The following is a 10,952-nucleotide window of genomic DNA, read 5'->3' as shown; positions in this document are numbered from 1 at the left end:
GAAAGAGGGTTCAATCCTCATCTTCCACAGAATAAGACAACTGGCACCGCTTAACCGTGACTAATCAATAAGTAGCAGAGATTTGGAGATAAAATGACAGTGGCTGCTTCTGGAGAGTGGGAAAGAGGTGAAGTGGGGCAGGGGACCGCTGTTTTGTTTGGGGTAGAAGGAACCACTGTTTTTGAAACAAGTTTTCTAGAGCGTGTTTGACTTTTCAGGGCTCAGGTTGTATCCTGTGGTAGGGTGGCTCTCCGAGGATGGCTTCAGAAGCATGTCCCCGGTTCTTGACCCAACCTAGAATTCAACTTGCCCATTTGCAGAAAAACACTTGAAAACCTCGAGGTGACTCTTAGGTCTTTTGTTCTGTAATTCTGAGATGCCAAGTAATCTGGTCTAGAGTTATAACATCTGGTCCTCGCTTCAGCAGTACACATGCTAAAAATTAGAACAAAACAACAAAGATTAAGTAACATTGCCCCTGCACAAGGATAACACACAAATTCGTGGAGCTGTTGCCTACTTTTAATTAAATGTCCTCTTAGTTCAAAAATATATATATATGTAGATCACATCTGAAAGGTTTGTTTATCTTAAATTAAGTCTTCAGGGACTTCCGTGGTAGTGCAGTGGTTAAGACTATGCGCCCCCAAGGAAGGGGGCCCAGGTTTGGTCCCTGGTTGGGGAACTAGATCCCACATGCATGCCGCAACTAAGAGTTTGCATGCTGCAAAAGAAAGAAAGAAATTAAGCCTTCATAATCACTGACTTTATGTGGAAATAAATCCACAGGTCTCTCAAGCTGAAGTAAGCAGTTCTCGAAAGTACTTTTTTTTTTTGGCCGCACAGTGCTGCTTGCGGGATCTCAGTTCCGCGACCAGGGATTGAACCCGGGCCTCAGCAGTGAAAGCACTGAGTCCTAACCACTGGACCGCCAGGGAATTCCCAGAAAGTACTTCTTTCTTCATTAAATGAATGCTTCCAAATTTTGAAGATTTATAAGAGAAGTGGATATTTTTTTAATTGTGCTAAAATACACATAAAATTTACCATCTTAAGCTTTTTTAAGTGTGTTGGAAGAAAAGTGCTTTGGGGGTTTGTGTGTGTGTGTGTGTGTGTGTACACAGAAATTAGCTCAGGACTGGAAGTATTTGTGTCATGATCTACACCAAAATATTTAATGTTCTTCAGTTCATATTAGCTTGATGGAATGATGTTATTAACATTATAAACTTTCAGATGTTTCCACTGTAGGTAAAATCAGAACTGAGGACAACTATTTAAAATATTCAAGAAATTAACCATTTTTTTCACCCACTTAACAGTCAAGAGCCACTGGAAATGAAAAATCAGAATACTGTAACTAAATCTGAGAAATCCCAAATAAGTGCCCATTGTTTCTTGAGAGACAGACATCACTAGTATGAGCTCCAGGAAACACCCACGTTACCATCTTAGATATATTCTTTTCTTGCCGAATAAAAAGTTAGGCACACAGCTTTTCTATACAATAACTGGAATTGTGCACAGCCGCCCTGCATACTGCTCTGAAAATGAACTTTTGTTTTATGCAAATGTAGGCGAATTAGAATGAACAAAAGGCACACATTTTAAGGCTGAGAACATTCAACTGAAAATGAAAAACGGATTTTTCTTCTGATAGAAAACCAGCTGGAAAAATTTTGCAGCAGGCCGGTTGGGGGCAGACCTGAGGCCTCTCAGCAGTCCCCTCTTTGCAAGGCGGCTGCCCACTGGCAACGACTTTCTAAATGCCCCTGTCAGGGGTCCCGAGGTGGCCCCTCTGCAGGAATAAACAGGAAGAGGCGGGGCCCTCTCTCTGGTCCCCCCAGCCCCGTTGGGGGGTGATGAGGGCCAGCTCCTCCCCGCACCCACCGCTGGAACTACCTGCTCACCCCAAGGTCCAAGCCTCCTGCGGGACAGCGGGGCCCACAGAGGTCTGACGGGGCTGGGACACTGCTGCAGACCCCTTCTTTTTTTAATTTATGTAATTGAAGTATAGCTGATTTACAGTGTTGTGTTAATTTCTGCTGTACAGCAAAGTGACCCCATTATACATATATATATTCTTTTTCATATTTTTTTCCATTATGGTTTATCACAGGGTATTGAATATAGTTCCCTGTGCTCTACAGTAGGACCTTGTTGTTTATCCATTCTCTCTCTATAATAGTTTGCATCTGCTCATCCCAAACTCCCACTCCATCCCTCCCCCACACCCCTCCCCCTTGACAACCACCAGTCTGTGCTCTATGTCTGTGAGTCTGTTTCCATTTCATAGATAGGTTCATTTGTGTCATATTTTAGATTCCACATATAGGTGATATCATATGACGTTTGTCTCTGTCTGACTTACTTCACTCAGTATGATCATCTCTAGGTCCATCCGCGTTTCTGCTGCAGACCCTTTAAGAGGACTTTCACAGGAGAGGAAGGAGGGCTGGAGACCCCTGCTTCGGAAGCCTGATGAAAGGATGCTTGGTTATTCAGGAATGTTGAGGTCCTGGTTCCTGAGCCTGGACACAGAGGCAACCATCAGAGAGCCTTGCTACTCTGCCCGCCACACACACTCCAGGGTCTGTTTTCACTCTGCTGTCTAACAATCGCTCCATTGAGAACTCTGCGGCTGGCAGCTCCACTGCCGTGTCTTCACGGCTGCAGCCTTGGGCCCAGCCCAGAACGAGGGCACCTCTGCCCTGTCCAATTCACACTTTCTTTGCCACTCTTCCCCCTGTCCCTTTCCCCCAAGAGCTCCATCCATCCCTCGGATTTAGATGTCCCCATCACTCTTCTGGCAGAACACGCCTTCTGACACGCACCCTCATGACTTTAAATATTATCTATATGCTGGTGAATCCAACATCTACTTTTCGAAGCCTAATTGCTCCCATAAATTCCTAACTCATGTATCCAAATGCTTACAGGCCATTTGCACTTAAAGACCCCACAGGCACGTGCAATTCAACACGTCCAAAGTGAACTGAAAAAACCCCAGGCATCATGTGCGTAAAGTCCACAATTGCTTACTTGAAATCCTTGGGGACAAATGTTTTACGGAATTTTGAGTTCTTCAGAATTTAGAAAAGATAATACATAGTATATATATAACAGCTCCAGTGAGGTCTAGGCCAGTACCATGGAATCAAACATGATTTTTCTCTTCAGCAAAATGTACCACTATTCACATTAGCGGAATATGCAAAGGCTGAAAAGTGTCATGTCAGTTGAAGTCATGTTTTATTATCAAAAGAGTTGCACCAAACTCACAAAAAACTTAATTTTCAGAGCCTCTTAGCTATTGGAGTTGTGAATAAGTGATTACTGAACTTTGTCACATATGACATTAAAGGGCTAATATCCCTAATATACACAGAGCTCTTAGAAATTAACAAGAAAAAGAAAGATGAAAACCCAGGAAGAAAATGGACCAAGGAGGGGACTTCCCTGGTGGTGCAGTGGTTAAGACTGCACTCCCAATGCAGGGGGCCCTGGTTCGATCCCTGGTCAGGGAAGTAGAGCCCACATGCATGCTGCAACTAAGAGTCCACATGCCACAGACTTCCCTGGTGGCGCAGTGGTTAAGAATCCACCTGCCAATGCAGGGGACATGGGTTCGAGCCCTGGTCCAGGAAGATACCACATGCTGCAGAGCAACTAAGCCCGTGCACCACAACTACTGAGCCTGCGCTCTAGAACCCGTGAGCCACAACTACTGAAGCCCGCGCACCTAGAGCCCGTGCTCTGCAACAAGAGAAGCCACTGCAATGAGAACCCCGCACACTGCAACGAAGAGTAGCCCCTGCTCGCTGCAACTAGAGAAAGCCCGCATGCAACAACGAAGACCCAATGCAGCCCAAAAATAAATAAATAAAATAAATAAATAATTTTTAAAAATGAGTTAACATGCCATAACTAAGACCCGGTGCAACCAAATAAGTAAACAGATAATTAAATATTTTTTAAAAAAAGAAAAGAAAATGGACCAAGGACATGAATAGACCATTCAAAGGTAACATTTTTAAATGTTCAACCATACTAATTGCAAGTTGCAAAGAAATGCAGCTTTTTGCAATAGGAAGATGTTTTCTGCTTATCAGATGAGCATGGATGAAAAATAAGTTAGCAAAAGTATAGAGAAATAGGCACTCACATATATTAGTGAGTTGATATTTGGGAAAACCTTAGGACACTTGCCTAGTAAACATACAGCAAGCTTTATATAAATGTTAAATAAATATTGCTGGAAGTTTTTATTGATACAAACTTTTTCAAGACAACTTATCAAAAATCGACACCTATTAAAAATTTATATGTCTATGTCCTAGTCTCCAGAACTTCCAGTTCTAAGAATTTATTCTACCAAAATACACCAATGTGCAAAGATATATTGTGTAGAAAGATGTTCACTGAATCACTGCAGTGATGAAATTTGGAAACAACACCCCATCTTCAGCGGTGTGTTTCTTCTGCTCGACAGACTGATAGGAAGATCTCAGCATCATATTCAGACACATTAATATCCAGAGGAAGAAGACAGTGTCTTCCTGTGACTCTCTTTTAAGAGTGGAAAAACTTTTCCCAGAAGCTTCCCAGCAGACTTTCTCTTCCATCCGCTGGACAGACCTGGGCTACATGAACATTCCCAGGCCAAAGGGAATGGCATTACTCTATCCTGGGACCCATTTAGGCTCTTAAGAATTAATAAGAACCCCAAAGAGCTTTCTTTTCCCCTTCGGTTAGCTAAAATGTTTTATTTTTAATTTAATTTTTATTCTATATTGGAGTATATTTTATTTACAATGTTGTGTTTGTTTCAGGTGTACAGCATAGTGATTCAGTTATACATGTACATATATCCATTCTTCTTCACATATGGCAGAAATCACATATGACCTCTTAACAGACTCTTTTGCCTGATCCTGTATGTATTTACCTACTTTTGGTCATAAGAACATAAATATTATCTCATTGCACCAACCCCAGTGTATTAGTTATCTATTGCTGTTTAACAAATTGCCCCCGGATTCAGTGGCTTGTAGATTAAAATGTCGATCTTTCCGTTTTTGTGGGTCAGGAATCTGGGCACAGCTGAGCTGAGTTGCATGAAGTTGCAGGTGAGCTGACGGCCAGGTCTGGGGTCTCATCTAAAGACTGGACCTGGGCAGGGGTGGGGAGTGGGGGGAGGAGCCACTTCCAAGCTCACACACCTGGCTATTATCAGTCTCAGGAAATCGGTTTCCAAGCTCTCTCACCTGGGCCTCTCCGTGGGGCTGACTCACAACATGGTCGCCGGCTTCCCCAAGTGAACCAGGCAAGAGAGAGCTGGAAAGAGAGCGTCCAAGATGGAACCTGCAGTCCTTTGTCACCTAATCTCTGCATCGAGGCCATCGCCTCTGCCATGCTGTCTTCTCTAGAAGTGAGTCACTAAGTCTAGCCCACGTGGAAGGGAGGCGGGGATCAGAGGGGGTTATTTCAGGGGCTCCCACCGCGACCAGAATCAGCCTGTGATGACCTTGTGGAGAGGAAGTAACGAGTTGCGCTGTTATTTTTGTCTGCTTACTGTCTATTTAGGAAAAGACCTCTTCCTCTTCCTCAGTCTGTGTGGCTCTGGAGACCGAAAGCTCCCCTCACCCTGGCTCTTTGGGGGGTGGGCAACTTTGTGGCCGGAGGGAGTGATTCAAGGATGAGCCTTTCAGAGCCTTTTTCAGGAACTGACAGGGGTGCTGGGAGAAACAGGGTCTCCTAAGATCACAGGTGCTGTGAAACATGGAAAACTGGAATTCTTCTGTCTTCTATGTCTCTGTATAAGACTCCTTTGCTCCATGTGAAAAAATTCTTAGTAAAACAGAGCTGAGAGGAGCAGGGTGAGTGAAACACACCAAATCCTCGTAACATCTCCGCCCCTCCGTGCCCAGCTTTGCCTGAAGTCAGGCTTAACTTTTCTTTTTGAAGTTAGTTTTGAATTGGGTTTTCATCGCTTACAACAGCAATAGAAAAATGGTTCTAACATATGTTAGAACCATTTGGGACCCCATCAATAACATGGAGGGGGTCCCAAATACTCTATCTTCCCTTAATAAAACCATCATAGCAGTACCTTTTGTGGAATTATCTAAATACTTAGAGTATATTTAAAATTTTCAACCTTATCAGCATAATGCTTGGAAAATCAAGCTCCATGTTTTTCCTATTGTGTGAACCATTTCCTTTATTCACCTTAAATTTACTTTTCTCAGGATTCAGGAAATGTCTTCTTGTTCCATTTAAGTTCCCTAAGAGCAGGGAGAAATGCCTTCTTAATTATTATTTCCTGTCCAACTTGTAGCGCAATAGCTGGCCACGTAGCAGATCCTCAGTAAGTGTTTAATGAATGAATGAGTAAACGAATCTTTTAAGTATCCTTGAGGTTACTGTTCCCTAAGTTCAAGACTTTATTTTTGCCCATATGAAGACCAGTTCAACATTTCCACGTTAACTTCAGGTTATTCCTATATACTTAGGCTTCTCATAATCACTGCTCCAAATAATTCACAAAAGCATTAAGCAAGCCTAATCATAGGAGAATGCCAATGTTTACATTTCTTCCCCCAAGAAGTGCCCTAAATCCTAAACCATTGTTTCTCATCTCTAGGCAACTTCCCTCTGCGTCACCCCAGTCTCCATTATACCACGATGACTCAATTTTTAAAATAGCCTTTTGTGTGGAACTTTGTGAAAGGCTTTTTGAAAATCTTAATGGATGCCATTCATGAGCTTTTGTCCATACGCATATGCACCTCCTACAAGAGCTTTATTAGATCGATGAGACCTGATTTCCTCTTGGAAAACCATACGTTCCCCTCCAGCTCCTTCCTCGCGTCCCCCAGGTGAATTGGTGTACAATTGTCTTTGGGGGAGAAGGGCTCAGATCTTCTCTGTGGATCTGCTTTGATGGGTCTTTGATCCTTGTCAGGTATTGTAGAATACTGTAAGGTGGTCAAAATCAAACTCTCCTAAAAAGGGATGAATAACTATGGTTAAGTTAGCATGTTGAGGTCAGAAACAGGGATATAGGGACTCCAGTGCAGTCAATACGGGCAGAAAAAAGGAAGTTAGGTTAGAAATATAGGAAGTTGGTGGTTGCCAGTCGAGGGTCAGGAATGTCTTGGGTCCTTTTGGAACTTGATAGTGTCGTTGGTTTCCCCTTTATTCATGCTTCCATCCTGCCTTGGAAAATGTTCCTTCTCAGTCATTCCCTGGAGGCTCTTTTTGTCTCTTTAATGTGGTTGTTCTCCAGGTTCTGTCCTTGGTTTTATTGTGCCTCCCTCTAATGTTCTCCATTGTCAATTTCATGTCCTCCCTTGGAGTTAGGTTGTCTATTTATTCTATAGACTGATAGAAATGTAAGTCATAACAACAATACATAAATGTGTAAATTTCAGGCACGCACTTCTTCTCTGAGCTTCAGATAAGTCTATTCACCTGCCTAGTGGACATTTCCATGTCGATAGACCATAGATGCTCCAAACCTGTGTCAGAAACCAAAGAACATCTTAACATGTCCAAAATCAAATGCATTATCTCTATATAATTTAAGGCCTTTTTTTTTTTCCCCTTGGCCACACTGCACGGCTTGTGGGATCTCTTTTTTCCCCCTTGGCAGCACTGCACGTCTTGTGGGATCTCTTTTTTCCTCCTTGGCAGCACTGCACAGCTTGTGGGATCTCTTTTTTCCTCCTTGGCAGCACTGCACGGCTTGTGGGATCTTAGTTCCCTGACCAAGAATTGAACCCATGCCCCTGCAGTAGAAGTGTGGAGTCCTAACCACTGGACCACCAGGGAATTCCTGAGGCCTTTTTCATTATAGGTGACCAAAAACAAACAAACAAACAACAACAACAAAAAGAAACCTACCATATTTCATGGAATCTCAGGAGAATCTGAACAGGATAGCAGTACAGCTAGGATCAGAAAGACCTGGAACCAGGACCTAAAATCCTGATGATTTCTCCCTCCAAATTATACCTCTACATTCCCCCATTTATCTGTTTCATAGCTCCCCTTGATGCAGACTAAATTCTTCTGCTTCTCCATCTACCTGGTGGGAAACAGCGAAGATTTCCATTTTGCCTGCTTCAGTCATACAGAGCAAGACTGACCTGATTCTTTCTGGGTCTTCAGTTCAAAATCCCAAAGAAGAAAGTCATTGGCCTGGCCAGGGCCAAGGTATCCGCCCATCAATCAATCAACTTTGGCCTCACATACAGGGTTACAATGTACATAATTTGAAGCTGTGCTGTAGTTCACTGATGCTCTGCTCATTTTGCGTTCAACCTTTTTTCTCTGTGTTTCATTCTGGAAAGTTTCTATTACTACGCATTTCTACTCTTTTCTTCACTTGTGTCTTAATCTGCTACTAATGCCATCCAGTATATTTTTCACTGGAGATATAATATTTTTTGTGTCTAGAAGTTGCTTGGTTTTTTACTTTATTCCATTTCTCTACTTAATGAGCTTAATCTTTTGTTTAGATTCTTAAGTGTATGGAATATATAACCATATATAATTATTAATATAACAACTGTTTTAATGTCTTTGTCCACTAATTCTCTCTTTGTCTAATTTGACGTCTCTGTCATCTCTGGGTCTGCTTCTATGGATTGCTTTTTCTCCTCATTATTCATTGTACTTTCCTGCTTGTTTCCATGCCTGGTCATTTTCCACTGGATGCCAGATGTTGTGAATTTTACCTTCTTAGGTGCTGGATATCTTTCTATTCCCATAAATGTCTTCTTGAGCTTTATTCTGGGAAGCAGTTAAATGACTTGGAAACAGTTCAATCGTTTCAACGCTTCTCTTAAACTTTGTCAGGCAGGATGAGAACAGCCTTTATTCTGGAGCTCATTCTGCCATTCCACTGAGGCAATGCTCTCATGCATACTCTACCTGATGCCCTGTGAATTTCAAGGTTCTTCCTTCCAAGATTATTCCCTCTGACCCTACCCTTGAGTAGCCTCCCCACACTCAGGTGCAGATCAGTACTCACCTGAAGACTTCCGGGGACCCTGTGCAGGTCTCTGGGGCTCTGTCCCTGGGCCGTGCTCCCCGCCCTGTGATGCTGCCTGAGATCTCCATGCCAGGGCCTCCCCAGACACCCAGGCTCCACGCTGGCTCCCGTTCTCTAAGGTGCCCCCTGGAGACTCTCCGGGCAGGAAGCTGAGACAATCACGGCGCTCATCTCATTTGTCTCCCCCCTCTCAGGGACCATTGTCCTCTGCTGTCTGGTATGCAGTGTCTGAAAACACTTGTTTTCTGCATTTTTCCTCCTTTGGAAATTGTTTCAGAGGGAGGAGGGTAAAGCCAGTCGCTGTCACTCCATCTTGGCCAGAAGTAGAAATCCAGTTGAACCTTTTGGAACTATTTGCAGCTTCTAAAAACTCTGGGCTCTTGGGGCTTCCCTGGTGGTCCAGTGGTTAAGACTCCACACTTCCACTTCAGGGGGCACAGGTTCAATCCCTGGTCGGGGAACTGAGATCCCACATGCTGTGCAGCGCAGCCCAAACGAGTAAAAAATAAAAGATAACACTCTGGGCTCTTGAATGTCTGTGCACTTTTATGTCCGCTTGAAATGTCCTTCCTTTCCACCCTGTCTGCCTGGCAAGACTCAGTTCTGGCATTAGCTCCTCCCAAACCTTCCGAGTGCCCTGACGCCTGCACGAGCCTCCTTCCTCTGTGCTCCACGACATCATTCACACACCATGCAGGCTGGTCCCCTCAATGAACTCCAAGCCCTGTGTGCACAGATCAGAGCTAATTCATCTTTGTAGCTTGGAATTTAACACAACAGGTGCTCAACATATGCTTGGTGAAAGGAATCGAAAACTGTATATAATTACACCCAAACAGAGAACAATCTTCGCTGTTTATTTCACAGTATTTTATAAGCTGTTACCTGCAAAAATGGGCTATCACTTAAACATTCCTCTATTCTGAAGTTCTGATATTACATGTCTTTGAGTCAAGTGTGTCATTAGCAAAATTCTCAGCCATGAGACTGAGGCGATTCTCAAACAGAGTAGTTTAGTTAGAAGCGTATCTCTCAAGCCCTCCTACTGAGGAGGGTGGCAGACGGCTGGCATATGTCTGTGCATTTGGTTTGTTGCTTTTGTTGAACATGAGATATTTTCAGTGTGTCACAGATTTTGAAAAACGGCTTGTGTATTTACAGCTCACGCTGAGCAGACTGCAACCGCAAACTCCAAGCGAACAACCTCATCATTTGTTTCTTCATGTGGTGAAACACTTCCTTGACTCAAATCAAAGTCACACCGCCGTCTCTAGCAGTGCTTTAGAGCCTATGGAGGTGCAGTGGACACTCAGTGGAAATAGAGGCTAAAGTTTGACATTAGATTTGTCGGGAGTTAGACCTCTGAGATTCCATCATGTGTCCTTCCTGGACTACACATGTTCTCATATGGTAAAATCCCCCCACATGTCCCTTCCCAGACCTCTAGCACACTGTGTAGTTTGAGCTTAAACCTACTTGAGGCCTCAGTGCTTCCTTTTTTAACCTAAATAAAAAATTTACCGGGGGAACTTCCCTGGTAGCGCAGTGGTTAAGAATCCGCCTGCCAATGCAGGGGGACACAGGTTCGATCCCTGGTCCAGGAAGATCCCACATGCCACGGAGCAACTAAGCCTGTGGGCCACAACTACTGAGCCCACGTGCCACAACTACTGAAGCCCGCGCGCCTAGAGCCCGTGCTCCGCAACAAGAAAAGCCACCGTCATGAGAACCCTGCGCACTGCGACAAAGAGTAGCCCCCGCTCGCCGCAACTAGAGAAAGCCCGTGCACAGCAAGAAAGACCCAACGCAGCCAAAAATAAATTAAAAAAAAAAAATTACTGGGACTTCTCTGGCGGTCCAGTGGTTAAGACCTCGTGCTTCCACTGCAGGG

At 43.8% G+C, this 10,952-nt stretch overlaps 1 pseudogene; it reads left to right on the top strand.

Moving 5' to 3' along the window:
• The first annotated feature begins 411 nt into the window (after positions 1 to 411).
• LOC115802851 (U6 spliceosomal RNA) lies at positions 412 to 524 on the top strand (annotated as a pseudogene).
• Positions 525 to 10,952: the final 10,428 nt, after the last annotated feature.

This window comes from Delphinapterus leucas, chromosome 2 (genome assembly GCF_059928025.1).
Source record: "Delphinapterus leucas isolate spDelLeu-1000000601 "Yukka" chromosome 2, BTC_Dleu_Yukka2, whole genome shotgun sequence".
In the NCBI taxonomy this organism is placed as follows: Eukaryota; Metazoa; Chordata; class Mammalia; order Artiodactyla; family Monodontidae; genus Delphinapterus; species Delphinapterus leucas.
This window is presented reverse-complemented; position numbering and strand designations above follow the sequence as displayed.